This window comes from Panthera pardus, unplaced genomic scaffold, assembly GCF_024362965.1.
Source record: "Panthera pardus isolate Hobbes unplaced genomic scaffold, ASM2436296v1 HiC_scaffold_16, whole genome shotgun sequence".
Lineage (NCBI taxonomy): Eukaryota > Metazoa > Chordata > Mammalia > Carnivora > Felidae > Panthera > Panthera pardus.
Genome location: NW_026526721.1, coordinates 4,881,678 through 4,898,276, shown reverse-complemented (window position 1 = coordinate 4,898,276; position 16,599 = coordinate 4,881,678). Strand labels below are relative to the sequence as shown.

The window sequence follows — 16,599 nt, the reverse complement described above, 5'->3', positions numbered from 1 at the left end:
CGTCTAACATCGTTACATCAACTTCCTCATGGAATTGTCATGAAGCAAGATATTGTGGGAAACGAAACTGATTTGCCAAACAAAATGGCTTTTGCGGCCATCAGCTTTAACTCTGATATGGCCAAAGAGGAAAGTAAGAACAAGCAGAAGGGTTAAGAAAAGGGCATAGTTTTAATATTTGGTAGGAAAAGAACAACACCTTTGGCAATAATAGTAAACGCAGACTGCTATGGTCTGGACGACTGTGTCTCAACAAAAATTCACATGCTGACATCCTAACGCTCCGGGTGGTGGTTTTAGGGGGTGCCTCTGACAGGGGATCAGGTCACGAGGGTGGCACCCCCATGAATGGGATTTCGTGCTGTTACAAATCCCACAGACTTCCCTACCTCTCTCCTCTGTGAGGACACACGAGAGGTCGGCCACCTGAAGATCAACCTCATCCAACCACACAGGGGCCCCCAATCTCAGACTTCCCCAGCCTCCAGCACTGTGAGTGACAAACTTCTGTTGTCTTCAGCCAAGCTGTCTATGCTACTCTGTTATCACAGCCCGAGTGGACAAAGGCTCAGCCTTTAGAAGATCCTTATGAAATAGAAGTCCTGAGTGTCCCCGGCTCATCGTGGATATGCCTCTAGGACATGCATCTTTTCCCATCAGGCACCACCCCTTCCTTTTTGGCTGAAACCTTGGGGCATTGTAACTCCAAATCAAAGGCTCCATGGGGCGCATCGGATTACTTTTTACATAAAATTATGGCAGAGGCACTGATGAGTCACGGGCTACGGGTAGGCTGGCCATCTTTGCTGAAAGCACAGCACTTGAGAATCAGTGCGTCCTAGAACTATCAGCCCTGAGGTGTCTGTCCTAATTTCCAGACTCATTTCTCACCACCCCACTTTAACGGACCTTTTGCTTCAATCGAGCAGGTCAGAGCCCCATCCTCAGTCACCCAGCACCTTTCTATGTGGTTCCCTGCCCAGAGCCCCACGTGCCTCCTTGTCACACTTTCTCATATCCTTGCCATCTGGGGAGCCCCACCCCGCAATACTCCGCTCAGACACTATCACAGTAATTAAATATTATTAGTGCAATTTCTTCTATGCAGGGACAGCCACAAGCCAAATGTGGCACTGTTACTGACTCCTCCCGCGTGGAATTTAACGTCACTGCCTCACATTGGGTACCCAGTCAGCGTCTATCCTTAGAAAGAACTCCTTGTGTCTCCTCTCTGACCAGGCTGCCAGCATCTGGAGGATGAAAATCTTCCTGAAACGTTTCCAGGTCTCGTTTGTTGCTGGTTACGGAGCCTCGGTGGAGAGGTGTTTAACCGGCCACCCCCCACCACCGTGATTACACTGGGGGAGCGGGAGCATGAGAAATGTGGACATCAACAGCCTCACCTCTACCAGCAAAAATAGACGCCATCGTTAGGTAATTAAGCTTCACGATGCACGTGTCAATTACAGATCCGTTCCAGATCCAAACCACCGCAGACAGCGCTCAGTAGCACATCAGGAAAACTTGTGTGCTCCAGGCGCCTGGGGGCTCAGTCAGCTAAGCATTTGACTCTTCATTTGGGCTCAGGTCAGGGAGGAGCCAAGATGGAGGAACAGCATGGAAGGTTTTTTGTGTGTGTCTCGCGTCCCTGAAATACAACCAGATCAACACTAAACTGCACACCCAGAAATCTGATTTGAGGATTAACACAACAATCTGCACAACCTGAACCACAGAACTCAGCAGGTACACGGCGTGGAGAGGTGAACTGGGGGAGAGAGAAGCTGTGGAAGGAAGAGAGAGGATGGGGGGGATACAGGAAAAGCACACCCCCGCAAAAGCAGCTGGAGAGACAGTGGAAAAGTGGAAAACGCTGCAGGGACTGAACTAAAAAGGGAGAAAGGAGAAAGGAGAAAGGAGAGGGTTTAAATTCCACAAAGACTCTATAAACAGGGGGAGCACAGCGTCTGCAACTCCGCAGCTCGATACCTAGAGGTGTGGTGGTAGGAAGGGCGAATCCCCAGGAGCAGAGTGGGGTTTGGGTGTCTTTGGGCCACATGCAGAGGTGGTTCCCCTGCTGGGAGGACATCTGGTAGAGGCGGTGTGGCGCCCCCCACCCCCAACAGGCAAAGGTGCCAGCAGACCCCGGAGAACAACCACATCTGCTGGTACTAGAACAAGGTCGTTGGAGGTGAAGCCTGGCGCCGGACGCGTGCTGTGATTTTCCATAATCCCTGAAATGCTGCTGCTACACGATCGCGTGAACTTTCTCTCGGGCGGGCTGGCGCCCAGCCGCAGTCTCTGGGCATCGGCAGCAGCACGGTCCCGCGAACTTTCCTGGGTGTGGCCGGCGCTGGCCATTGCTGGGTGAGACCCTCCGCAGAGGGGCAGAACGGTTCAAAGCCGCCGTCCCTCAGAAGCAAGGGGTCGGCGAACACAGCCGCAGCTGAGATAAAACTCAGGCGAGAGGTGCTGCCTGGGGCTTGGTCACAGACAGTGTAAAAGCAGGGAGCGGGTGGAAGCCAAAGACAAAGGACGGGTGCACGATTGCTGATGGAGGGGAACAGAGTTCCGATACTAGAGACTGGGGGGCTGGGTGACGCCATTTTCACCACTCCCGCGCATGCTCATTCGCACCTGCAAGCGCCACAATAATCCACCCCAGTGAGCTGAGCAGCACCATCTAGTGGAGAGCGGAGCCGTTACACTGAGCCCCGCCCAACTGGGCCAACCACGCTCTTGAAGCACACAAGTCTCTTCGCCTGCTTAGTTTACGGACTATAAAGCGCTTCGTAGTTTGACTTCTAGGGGAAAACAAAGTAATTTCAATCATATTTCAGTCTGTTTGCTGGTCCATCTATTCAGTATTCTTTTTTGCCCCTCTTTTTCGTTTCTTTTTCTTGAACACAGAAAGAGAAAAAATTTATTTTTATTTTCAATTTTTATTAAAAACATTTCTGTAATTTTCTTTTCTACTATACTTTTTACTTTTGTGTACATTTTTTCAAATTCTATTTTACTTCCATCATTTCATTTTATTCCATTTCAGTGTATTCATTTTTTCAAATTTTCAAAAAATTTCCTTTTTTTTTCCCCCTTTCTCCTTTTTTCTCTAATCTATCAAGCACCTTTCAACACCCAGACCAAAACACACCTAGGATGTAGCATCATTTATTTGATTTTGTGTGTGTGTGTGTTGTTTTTAATTTTTAATTTAAATTCTTTTTTAATTTGAATTGTTTTTAACCTCATTAATTCCTTTTCTCCCTTCAAAATGACAAAACAAAGGAATTTAGCCAAAAGAAAGAGCAGGACAAAACGACAGCCAGGGACGTAACCAACACAGATACAAGCAAGATATCTGAACCAAAATTTAGAATCACGATAATAAGAATACTAGCTGGAGTCAAAAATAGATTAGAATCCCTTTCCGTGGAGATAAAAGAAGTAAAAGCTAGTCAGGATGAAATAAAAAATGTTACAACTGCGCTGCAATCTTAAATGGTGCCATGGTGGCAAGGATGGATGAGGCAGAGCAGAGAATCAGCAATACAGAGGACAAACTTATGGAGAATAATGAAGCAGAAAAAGAGGGAGATTAAGGCAAAAGAGCATGATTTAAGAATTAGAGAAATCAGTGACTCATTAAAAAGGGACAACATCAGAATCATAGGGGTCCCAGAAGAGGAAGAGAGAGAAATAGGGGTAGAAGGGTTATCTGAGCAAATCATAGTGGAAAACTTTCTTAACCTAGGGAAATACACAGACATCAAAATCCAGGAAGCACAGAGGACCCCCATTAGATTCAACAAAAACCGACCATCAACAAGGCATATCAGAGTCAAATTCACAAAATACTCGGACAAGAAGAGAATCATGAAAGCAGCAAGGGAAAAGAAGTCCCTAACCTACAAGGGAAGACAGATCAGGTTTGCAGCAGACCTATCCACAGAAACTTGGCAGGCCAGAAAGGAGTGGTGGGATATATTCAATGTGCTGAGTCAGAAAAATATGCAGCCAAGACATCTTTATCCAGAAAGGCTGGATTCATTCAAAATAGAAGGAGAGATTAACACCAACAAACACTAGAGAGGACCAGAGAACACCACCAGAAACTCCAACTCCACAAGCATCATAATGGCAATAAATTCATATCTTTCAGTACTTACTCTAAACGTCAATGGACTCAATGCTCCAATCAAAAGACAGAGGGTAACAGAATGGATAAGAAACCAAGATCCATCTATATGCTGTTTACAAGAGACCCACTGTAGACCTAAAGACACCTTCAGATTGAAAGTAAGGGGATGGAGAACCATCTATCATGCTAATGGTCAACAAAAGAAAGCCGGAGAAGCCATACTTATATCAGACAATCTGGACTTTAAAATAAAGACCGTAACAAGAGATGAAGAAGGGCATTATATCATAATCAAGGGGTCTATCCACCAAGAAGACCTAACAATTGTAAACATTTATGCGCCAAATGTGAAAGCGCCCAAATATATAAATCAATTAATCACAACATAAAAAAACTCATTGATAATAATGCCATAATAGTAGGGGACTTCAACACCCCACTTACAACAATGGACAGATCATCTAATCAGTAAATCAACAAGGAAACAATGGCTTTGAGTGACACACTGGACCAGATGGACTTAACAGATACATTCAGAACATTTCATCCTAAAGCAGCAGAATATACATTCTTCTCCAGCGCACATGGAACATTCTCCAGAATAGACCACATACTGGGACGCAAATCAGCCCTCAGCAAGTACAAAAAGATTGAGATCATACTGAGCTCAGGTCATGATTTCACAGTTTCTGAGTTCCAGCCCCACATGTTCAGCATGGAGCCTACTTGGGATTATCTCTCTCTCTCCCCCTCTCTCTCCCTCTGACCCTTCCTTGCTCTTGTGCGCTTTCTCTCTCTCTCTCAAAATAAATAAATAAACTTTAAAAAATGGAAAACTGGTGTGCTCAAAACGTTCCTAAAAAACATCAAATGTGCATTAAGGTGAAATTATGTTACACATGCAAAAGAAGATAACATCTGAGCCTAAATACATTTAAATGAATAAATTTACACTGAACAAATACACATCTTTAGGTAAATAAATAATGAATATAAATGAATATATATTGCATACATATTGCATACGTATATATATTGTATACATAATATATATACATAATAATACATACATATATGCATACATGCATATATAATGTATATTATATATATGCAATATATATATGTATGCATATATATTATGGTATATATGGTGTGTATATATATATGCAATATATATGTATGCATATATATGCATTTATATATTTATGCATGTAAATTATATATTATATATATAAATATGTTATATATTATATAGTTTATATATTTATATATTATACATTATATATTTATTTATATGTAATATATACATATTATATATATAATATATAATATGCATTATATATATGCATTTATGTATGAATATACATGCAATTATATATATGCATATTATATATGCAATTATGCATATATATTATATGCATATATAATATATTATATATATGTATGCATATATATTATGGTATGTATGGTATATGTATGCAATATATATATATATATGTGCAATATATATGTATGTGCATATATGTATGCATATATTGCATACATATATGCACATACATAAATATACATACATACATACATACATACATACACATGGGCCACAGCTGTGACAGCTAATCTCAGCTCAGGCCCCAGCTGCCCACAGGGCACGGTAGCAGGGGCACAGTGCTCCAGGTTGCACACTGCATAACTGCAGGAGGAACCACAGTATAAAGTCGTGGCAGCCCCTCACAGCCCAGCCGACATTGAAAAACTGCCTTTCTATGCAAGGTAGCCTAAATTTGGCCAATGCCCTTGAAAGAGAAAAGAAAACCAACAAAAGCTATTAGCCATGGGTAACGATTCACCCGGCAGTGGCTTTTCAATCATGCCAGTTGTACCCACCGGGGGCTTTGTTGTCCCCTCCCCCGTGTGTTTCTTTTGCCAGCCCCGCTGTGGCTTCCCTCAAAGGACTCGCTCTGCCTCAGTTATTGGTGTTTCGGTTATGGCCTGGGGTCCCTTCCCAGGAACTGAGCGTTTGAAAATACCGTCACCAGAATATATTGCCTTCCCTGACACCTCCCTGATGACACTGCTTCCTCCTTAGCCGCGTCTTCTTTCTCCCCACGGCCCCCTCTCTAATGGGGTCCAGAACACTCCTGGGAGAGGCTGGACAGCTGGGCGCACAACCAGGACCAGGCATAGGAGGGCAGCTCAGGAGGAGCCAGAGGGAGGGAGAGAGGGCCGCCTCTGAGCTGCCACCTTCCAGGGGCCCCTCTGCCTGTGAGCGGTCATGGGGCCCGGGAGGCAGCCACGGGCATGCCCCACTCAGCGCGCCCTTGGAGAGAAACCAGCTGCAAGGTGCCTAACTGGGTGGCCGTGCCCAGCCGCAGGCTTCACGCTCCCGGGGCCACCCCCGTTGCACCCCCGTTGAATGCAAGAGGCAGGCCATTTCTGCCGACACGCGGCTGCTCTAAAGCCATCTCTGCACCAGGGCTCCCTGGCCAAGCATCTCGGTGCCAGGCCCCTTCCTACACAGCCCTCCCTCCTCCCGCTCTGCATGCATGGAGCCCCGCTTCTGGGAGCCCCTCCCTGGCTGCTTGTGCTCTCTCTCTCGTTCATCCGCGCAGACACCCCCTCTCCTCCCCGCACCCACCCCCCATAAGCCTCTTGCCTGTCTAATTGCTCAGGGCACAGCTTCCTGAGGACCCAGAACCGCACAAGGACCAAGGACGACTGGAAGCTCTGAGGCATCAGCCGGGCCCAGCGGCCAGCAGGTGGGAGCCCCACCTCGCCCATAACGGAGAGGCCCCTCTTCCTCTGTGTACGCATGAGGCTTCCAGAAGCCGTCCCCTCCCCCAGGCAGTGTTTGAGACCATCTTCCTTTCTGGCTGCCGTCCCTCTGCCGCTCCCATTCTCATAAATGCGCTCTTTGTTTAGAAGCACGAACACCACCATTCAAGTTCCCGTCCGAATTGCGGCGAACGTCCACGCGCGGCTGAAACCCAACACGACGATGGAGTCAGCTACACCGTCCTCAGCCAGTGCTCAGTGCACCTGCAGCTCGGCCGGCCCCTCCGGAGCCCTGTGCAGGCCCCAGGCTCGTCCTCAGTGGGCCGAGGGGCTCCTCAGACACCACAGGAAATGCCCTTAAGACGCTAATAAGCTCCTTCGTCGGTCTCTGTCACACCGTCTAGGCGAGAAGCACTTGCCAGCTGCGCTATGTGCGAACGCTCGCTGGCGACGACTGTCCCACATCAGATGAGAAGCCGCACCGCTGACAAGACACGGCGATGGCGGGAAGGTGGCCTTGGGCGGAGGGGGAGGAGGGGAAGGCAGAAATCGCTGGAGCAAACTGAGGAAGCCCAGCCGAGGCTGCCCGGCCACAGGAGCAGACGCGGGGCACGCGGCGGCCACCTGCACGGGCAGGCTGGCTGCGCGCAGAGAAGCATCGTCCTCAGTCGTGCGAAACGCTTAAGGCAGCTTCACCTTGCAGGAGCCCGAAGCAACCTGAACCCTTTTTGTGCATTTGTTGAATTAACAAGTAGGAATCCAGCGCCCGATCACAGGCCGTGCCTCTTCTAGACCGTGGGGACAGCGTGACAACAAAATCCCTGCCCTGCGGAAGCTGAATTTGGGCAATATGCCCATCAACAGTGGCCACAGCAGGACTCTCGGCGACGACAGCAAACGGGTGCGTTTCCGTTACAGCAGCGGGCGCGCACGCGGTGCACGTCCTTCCTGTTCCTAGACGTTCCACGAGCGCAGTAACGCTGCGCTATGCGCGGATGGCGCGTTGGGGGGGGTGGGTGGGCGGCCCATCGGGCCCCTTGGGGGGCAGCACACGACGATTGCTCCCCAGAGGGCGAGTCATCGAGTTTGGTTTCGCGGTCCTTGCACTGGTGGGAGGCGGTGCTCAGACCCAGACGTAAGAGCGCCACGGAAACAGCCAGCACCTGATGACGGTCCCCATGGAACTAGGGCAGCAGAGGTCAAAGCTGCTGTGGAGGCTAAAGGGGAGGGGCTCGCACCGCGAGGTTTCACAGGGAGGGCCCGGGATGCAAGGGATTCCTGGGGACCTCGTCTGCTTCAGCAGGTGGGTTTCAGACTCTGAATTTGTCCACCACTGGTTTTGAGGGCCAAGCCCCCGGGCCCTGCTGGTCCAGGAGGAGAGACAGCTGCCTGCGAGCGTCCTGGTAGGGTCCGGCCTTGGCTGCATCGTAGGTCTTCAAGGCCAGGAGGCAGGACTTCCCGAGAGCTCTGGCAGCCTGGCGGAAGGCCCCGGAGAAAGGCTGCCCTGCAGAGGCGGGAGGGAGGCCCGAGGGAGGCCTCAGCCTTCACGCGCCCGGTGCCCACATCCACAACCTCGACATCAGTGTCCCCCCGCCAGGCTCCAGTTGAGGCTCGGGCAATGGCAGGCATTGGGGGTAGGATCCAAGGGGGCCGCAAGGGGCCTCGCAAACAGGCGCAGCGTGGTACGGGCATAGGGAGGAGGCAGGCACGGCCCCAAGACCCGGTCTAGGCTGGGCCAGGTGTGGATGGCCCTGCTCAGAGTTGGGGGGGGGGGGGGTCGTGGCAGGGGTCGGCCAGCACAAGGCTGGTGGCGTAGAGGGGAGGCAGGAATTGGCGAGCAGGGCGCCACCCAGCCCCAGCACCACCCGGCGTGCCAGCTTCTCGCTGGCGGAGAGGCAGCCCGTGTGGGTGTCGCGCAGTGCGGGCGCTACTTAGCACGTGGGCCTCAGCTCCCCACGGATGTGGGCCTGCAGGCGGGAGGGTGGGCAGTGCGGGAGGCTGCCCTCTGCCGACGGTGGGCGGTAGATGTCATGAGCAGTCTCTTGGGGGTGTTTAGTGAAATTGACTCTTTCTTGCATTTCATCAAAGATATTCTTAGGTGAAACCGGCTTTCTTTTTTTCTTCCTTTCCTTCCTTCCTTCCTTTCCTCCTTTTTGCTTTTCTTTTCTTTTCTTTTCTTTTCTTTTCTTTTCTTTTCTTTTCTTTTCTTTTCTCTTCTTTCTTTCTTTCTTTCCTCCTCTTTATTTTCTTTCTTTCTTTCTTTCTTTCTTTCTTTCTTTCTTTCTTTCTTTCTTTCTTTCTTTCTTTCTCTCTCTTTCCTCTGAGTACACAGTAGTGAAGAAGCCAATGACTACTGTCCAGTTTAACACCATGGCCTTCATTTATGCTAAGTCACCAGCAGTTTTACCTGTTGTGATGGTTAATTTTATGTGTCAACTTGGCTAAGCTATGTTTCCCCGTTGCCTCATCAAACACCAGTCTAGAGATTATTTACATGAGGTTAACATTAAATCGGTGAACATGAAGTAAAGCCCATGACTCTCTATGATGTGGGTGGGCCTCATCCAATCAGTTGAAGGCTTACAAGAAGATACTGAGGTCCCCTGGGGAAGAGGGAATTCTTCCTCCAGGCTGCCTTCAGACTCAAGCTACAGCACTCACTCCTCCCTGGGTCTCCAGCCTGCTGACCTGCCCTACAGATTTTGAACATGTTAGTTCCCACAATCATGTGAGCCAATTCCTTAAAATCTCTCTCTTGTGTGTGTGTATGTGTTATCTGTATGTATCCATCTAATATACATTACAAATACGTTCGTATTATCCCTCCAAAAAGCATTGTTTCTCTCTCTCTCACTCACTCTCTCTCTCTCTCTCTCTCTCTCTGTACACAGACACACACACATACACCCTATTCTGTTTCTCTGGAGACTAATATACCTATTAATATTAATGCTTCTGCATCATCAATGCAAAGGTCAACTCAGTGAAAAAGGCAAAGAAAAAGGCATTAAGAAAATTGTTTTTGGGCACCTGGGTGGCTCAGTGGGTTAAGCGTCCGACTTCGGCTCAGGTCACGATCTCGTAGTTTGTGAGTTCGAGCCCCGCGTCGGGCTCTGTGCTGACAGCTCGGAGCCTGGAGCCTGCTTCGGATTCTGTGTCTCCTTCTCTCTCTGCCCCTCCCCACTTGCACTGTCTCTTTCTGTCTCTCAAAAAAAATAAAACATTAAAAAATAAAGATAATAAAAAAAGAAAATTGTTTCGATGACGTGATCCTGGACTGTGAAAGCACTGGGGGTTCCCAGCGGTCCATGGCCCATACCTGGAAAACTGCTGTCCTCGCTTTTCATCCTGACATCTCTACAATGTCAAATCTTCACTTCATAAATGGACCCGCTATCAAACCTGATCAGCAGGAAGAGCTCAGGGTCTGGGGGAAGAAGACAGGAGGGCCATCCTGGTGCGGCCCCTGAGTGCCTGGATTCTTAGGAGAAGCAGTTCCCAGAGCCTGGAGCTGCTCAACCACAGCCGTCTTCCTGACACCATTTCCCCCGGGGGCCCTTGGTTCAGGCACTTTCTCTGATGGTTCTATCTGTGGACAAATTGCTAGCGATTCCTGTTCCTTCTTTTCAGGTGTAACAGCCATGCATATTTTATCCCCATAAATTACGAGAATTGAGCCATCAGCGCATGGGAACAAAACAGGACGTGTTCTTTACCCCCTTTTTTGTCTCCTCGAGACTCAGCAGGTGTGGGATAAAGCATGTGCCGTGCTGGGAGCAGACTGAGCAGGTACCTGCTCCCGCTGGCTGAGATCTCAGGAGAGCCTGGACCACAGCCAGGCCACCTCAGGACAAAGGAGAAAGTGGGGAAATGCCACAGTTGGTGGCAAAACCGTCTCCTCCCCCGAGGGAACTTGAGCATTCGAGTCATTAAATAGAGCAGCCCGTCTGGCAGTTGGCTTTGAGAAGCAATTCACACCGCTGTAAATGGATTAGCGCAACGTAAGGCCTTCCACATTTCGATTTCAATTATTCCGCACGGATTTTTCACGTCCAGGAATTGTTTTGAATGTCTCTAGAAACGCAGAAAGGAAATAACGTTTCTTGATTTGGGGCTCTGAAGCATGTTTCCCATTCTCGTTGTTTTCCGTCTTTGCCTTAACCTCCCTTTAACGCCAGGTTGACCAGCTGCCCGGCTTTGGCATGAGGAAGGGGACGCGAGTGTATGTTCATAGGCAAGTGAGGATGGAAATGCCGGGAGGACCCACGGAGGAGGGTCGGTGGCTGTCCTTGCCTGACACTCCCAGCTGGTGAATTCTGAAAAAAAAAAAAAGCCTGGTGCGAGACGAGTGGAAGCCCCTGCCCCTGGACCCGCACCGCAGGTCGACGTGCACAGTGAGGGATAGTGTTGGAGCATGCTTGCACCCAACGTGATTCTTTGTGCAATTAACTGGCACAACGTGACATAGAATCTGCAGGGTACTTCTAGGGGTGATAACGGACTCTAAGTGCAACACCAATAGGGGTGCCATCTTTTTCTCTGTACGTGGTGCCTTGGTACAATTTTGTGCACACGCCATCCTTTAGCTCAGTGTCCAGGTGACCACCATTTGCTGCCTTTTCACACCAAGAGGCTTCGAAAGGCGGCAGAGAGATCAGCCAGAAAAGTCAAGTCCATCGCATGAATTGGAACGGGGTGGGGGGGGGGGGGGAGAAAGTCTCTCCCTCTAATGTGGTGTTGGGGAGTGGGAGGCGACTTTCTACTTGCCCCTGGGGAAATCATGACCTCACAAACTTCATTTGTCCGAAGTGTTAGGAGGCGACAAGAGTTGGGCCATGGAGAGGAAAAGGAAGCCAACAAGGAAAAGAGCCCCGTTCAACCACAAGGGCTGGAAGGAGGCGCGGCAGACACTGGCGAAGCTCATCCCCGTGTCAGGCCAGGGAACGCCCTCTGGATCTTACCGAGAGAGGCACGGCAGGGCTGGGGAAGGAGCGGCAGAGGAGGGGCCCGGCCAGAAAGAGGCTGGAGCTGGATGCTTGACCTGCCTGCCCGCTGGTTGGTTGTTTACATGGCTGCAAGAAACATGGTCCTTGCATGGGAGGGGTGGGGGAGAACTGCTGATCTCTCTTCACTCACGCCTTTATTTATTTATTCCCCTTGCGTTCGCCATGCCAGTGCTCACCCCCAAATCTAAAACGTCCAGATTTAAGCCAAGGTATTGGAAACGTTACTGAATGCCAGGGGTTACACGGAACCTGCAGCCTAAGTCTCGTTGGGCTCCCCAAGGAAGCGCCTGGCTCTGAGCTTCCTTTTAATAATTGAAAATCCCAGATGCTCCCTGTGGAAAGAGATTCATATATGCTGTGTGTCTGGGGGGTGGGCAGCGGGGAGAGGTAAGGCTCGTGAAAAAGCAATCTCTCTCCAATTCAAAGTCTGAGTTCTTGATTTAAACAGAATTTGTTTTTCTAACCAGTTGGGAAGCGTCTCTCCGAGTTGGAAGCAGAAACTAGGATGTTTGCCCCACTCCCCACTTGAACTCTGCCCTCTGAATAAAAAAAGTCACTCTTACTCATTTTCTAGCTTCAGACCAAAGGACAAGATGGAAAGAGCCCTCTGAGATGATATTTTCACATTTTTAAAATTCTTTCTCCTTGAATGAACGCCATACTGGACAGCAAGGAGGTGCCCACACTCACCTGTGTGGACAGGTAAGGGAGCCCTCTCTCTTTCCTGCATGTGAGACCCTGAGGAAGCATCTCCGAGATAGGGGGTGGCTCTCATTTGTGGTTCAGGGTCAGACAAGGGCTTATATTTAGGCAGAATGGTGAGATGTGCCTGATTGATTTTGTTGTATATCACAGGGCCCACCAGCCTTCTAAGAAGAAAACAGGTGCCGGAAAGAAAGAAGCTGAACATTTGAGGGCCAACATGATAGTCCTGAGTGGGATTGTAATTCCCTGTGACTTTATAGCGGGTGTGAGGGAAGAGACAATGAGTGATATTCAGAGACAGAGTAACTCATTTAAAGTCAGAGCAAAGACCCGTAAGATTTTATGATATCTTATCAACATTATAATAGGATGATGATAAAATAATATAATGCAAATACTGATAATAATAGGGTATGTACATGATAAAATAATATATTTTATTTTTGTGCGCCAATCACAACTGTTAGCAAGATTCATTTTTTTTTTAATTTTTTTTTTCAATGTTTATTTATTTTTGGGACAGAGAGAGACAGAGCATGAACGGGGGAGGGACAGAGAGAGAGGGAGACACAGAATCGGAAACAGTCTCCAGGCTCTGAGCCATCAGCCCAGAGCCTGACGCGGGGCTCGAACTCACGGACCGTGAGATCGTGACCTGGCTGAAGTCGGACGCTTAACCGACTGCACCACCCAGGCGCCCCAGCAAGATTCATTTTAAGTGTGTACTTAACCGCTAACAGAGTTGGACTTGCCGTAATCATTCCCATAAACACGTAATGATAAATTACCTGTTCAGGAATAAAAATGTTGCAGTTTAAGGATGCATCTTTGCCATGGAAACTGCCCAAAGTCACTTCCGTTCCCCCTTTGGTATACTGACTCTGTGTATGTATGTGTGATTTCTGTGTGTGTATGCATGTGTGTGTGTGTGTGTGTGTGTGTATTTCTCTAAACAGCAATTCTGTCCCAGGAACATACCCATACTAAAATCTTCGAGTACTTTAAAAAAAAAAGGTGATTCGGGTGCTCCAGAGATATTTTAAATTTTTTTGTGTTATTAAGAAGTACAAATATTCCTGAAAACTGAAAAGAATCTGCAACAAATCTGATGGGGCAGAAGAAGGAATTCATCTAATCAACTATTGTGGTTAAGGCTAAGTTATCAGATTTACACCCTATAAAGATGATCACCTTCTAGAAAATGCATATAATTTTCCAATAATGCAAGCACATTAACATTCAGCTGAAACTCCATGAAATCTAAATTTTACATAATGTTTTATTTGTTTTTTTAATGTTTTATTTATTTTTGAGAGAGAGCGAGAGAGAGACAGAGCATGAGTGGGGGAAGGGCGGAGAGAGAGGGAGACACAGAATCTGAAACAGGCTCCAGGCTCTGCACTGTCAGCACAGAGCCCGACGCGGGGCTTGAACTCGTGAACTGTGAGATCATGACCTGAGCCGAAGTCGGACGCTTAACCGACTGAGCCACCCACGTGTCCCTAAATTTTCCATTAATGTTTTAAAAGACGAACTCCTCTTTGTCTCTTCCTGGCATCACTAAACTCATAGTTCTCAACCTTGCTTGGATCTGGGGCTCATTTGAGCCTCTGATAAAATCTATGGGCCTTCTCCCCCCAGAAACCCAATTTAGACACAAATTTGGCAAGTTTGTAAACCCCGTGAAGCAGACCCATGGATAATTTAGAGAGTTAAGAACCCTAGACACATTCTTTGAACAAATATTTATCAAACACCTACTAGGTCCCCGCACATTTCCAGGTGCCAAGTAGTCCAAAGTCTGGGATAAAATGGTCCCTGCCTTCAGGGAGAACAAAGACAGTATGTGGATAAGCAAATAAGTCACAAGATGGTTTCTGACCATGCGGACCATGCTGATTTTCTGACCATTACAAAAGTCACCCAGCCCAAGGTGACTCATGTCCCAGGAGCATGTTATGATATAATTTTCTAACTTTTATAATTAACAGAGTTTTGGTGGAAGAAAGCAGCATTTAAATACCAGGGCTTCCTCCATGCCAGCAGACTATTATTATTCTGGATTAATAGACTTTTTGAACTGAGCAGGACCCCCCACCCAACCACCTCTGCTCCTCCCTGGTACTCACAGGGAACCCAGCCCCCGTAGACTTCTTCAGAATGGAACCAAGAGAAGCAGCTCTACATGGCCACCAACGCCTAGTTGTTAGATGGGTGTCTTTACTTATGACAACCTGATATTTGACTTTTTGTAATTCCAAACGAATTATTCCTAAATTCCTGGACAAGTTGAGTCTAATCCATTCTCCTACAGATTCTCCCATAGATCTTTTATCCAGGTGAAACACTCACAGTTTCTACAGTAATTTCTGAACAAGTCAGTGTTCCTTGCATACTGGTCTGCTAACTTAAAGCCCAGGAGGATAACTTTGCAATAAGGAACATTCTGTGACAATCACCACCACTGGCACATGGCATTTTATTTATATTAAGCCTCACATTGCATTTGGTTAATTCAGCACCCACTGGGGCCACGGAGCTCTTCATTAACTGAAACCACCTAGGCTTTCCTATTAGTCAAAGTCTTCTCTATTTTATGTCTTTATTTTTCTCTGTTTTTCTTTATCTAGCTTCTTTAATTGAATGCTTAATTCATGCTTGTTAGTCTTATTTTCAATAATAGCATTTAGGGCTATAAATGTATACCCAAGTACGGCGTTAGCTGCATCTCATAAGACCTATGCAGCAGAGTTCCATTGTTGTCCCAACTAGTTCCTAATTTCCACTGAGATTTTTCCATTAATGAAAAACTTTTTTAAGAAAAGTGTGTGTTGTTATCTGAAAATATTCAATTGTTTCATAAGGAAAACTATCCGAATGTGCATGTGCATGTGTGCGTGTGTGTGTGTGTGTGTGTGTGTGTGTGTATTTCTGTGAGCAGTGGTGCAGTCCTTTGAGGCTATACCCATACTAAAACCTTTGAGTGCTTTGAAGAAGGAGATAATTCAGGTAGTCCAGAGATCATGTGGCTTTTCTTAGGACATTCACAAAAGAGTTAAACATAGATCTTAAGTAAGCTTTTAGTTTATGAGATTGAGTAAAATCATATGGCAGGTTAAATATAGGTCATGAATATTCAAGTATATTGAAGTAGCTTGTGAAATACAGTAAAATCAATAGGTGTGTTACATATAGAAAGGAAGGTTAGTAACCTGTAAGATATATCGAGGTTAGATAGAATAAATCCTTAAAATATGACATAATAAAGTAGATGCTTTATTAGGTCATGATCAGGCCACCTCTGGGCAGGTAACTGTGTTGCCCCCAGATTTGGCCAGCCATCAGTGACACCCATGGTGATCTCTCCGCAGCCCCGATGTTCTGCCTGAGGAGCACAGATGAAAACCACAACTTCTCGACAGTCTGCCTAGTGAGCTGCGGCCAAGCCTCCTTGCCCCTGTGTCTCTCCAAGGAAGAGATGTCAGGTGCCAGTGACCCAGGGAAGCTTCCATTTGTGGAGCCCCTTCTTCAAAACTCAGCCCCAGTCCTCATAACAGCATCCTTGGGGGGAAGGTTGATGCAGCAGGGAGAGAAACAGCACCCATGAGCACCGTGTACCTAGGATTCAGGAACTTCACCTGCTCTGAAGTGTGTTAACTTACCCTTCCTCTCTCCCCTCACTTCCCTCCGTGTGACTTAGGTTGAGTTTAATAAACTGTGTGATTCAAGCATCTGAATACGGCCCGTGTTCCTTTCTGTTGCATCATCCCTGGGAGGGCCCCCCTAACAGTGTACTTAGGATCAACGGTTGCATCAGGGCAATTTTCTACAAAGTAAGGTTTTGGGGGGTTTTTAATTTCCACTTTGATTTCATCCCATTGCCATCTGAATAGTATTCGTTATTTTGTATTTGTTGAAGACTTTTCTCGGTGATTTCATGCAGGACCATTGTAAATGTTCTACATGAACTTAAAA

The 16,599-nt window shown here is 47.4% G+C and overlaps 1 long non-coding RNA gene across 1 annotated transcript; it reads left to right on the top strand.

The window, feature by feature from the left end:
* Positions 1-12,333: 12,333 nt before the first annotated feature.
* On the top strand, positions 12,334-16,361 carry LOC109249675 (uncharacterized). Its single transcript, XR_002072699.2, has 2 exons — positions 12,334-12,621; positions 15,996-16,361. It is a non-coding gene; the product is annotated as an uncharacterized LOC109249675 (long non-coding RNA).
* Positions 16,362-16,599: the final 238 nt, after the last annotated feature.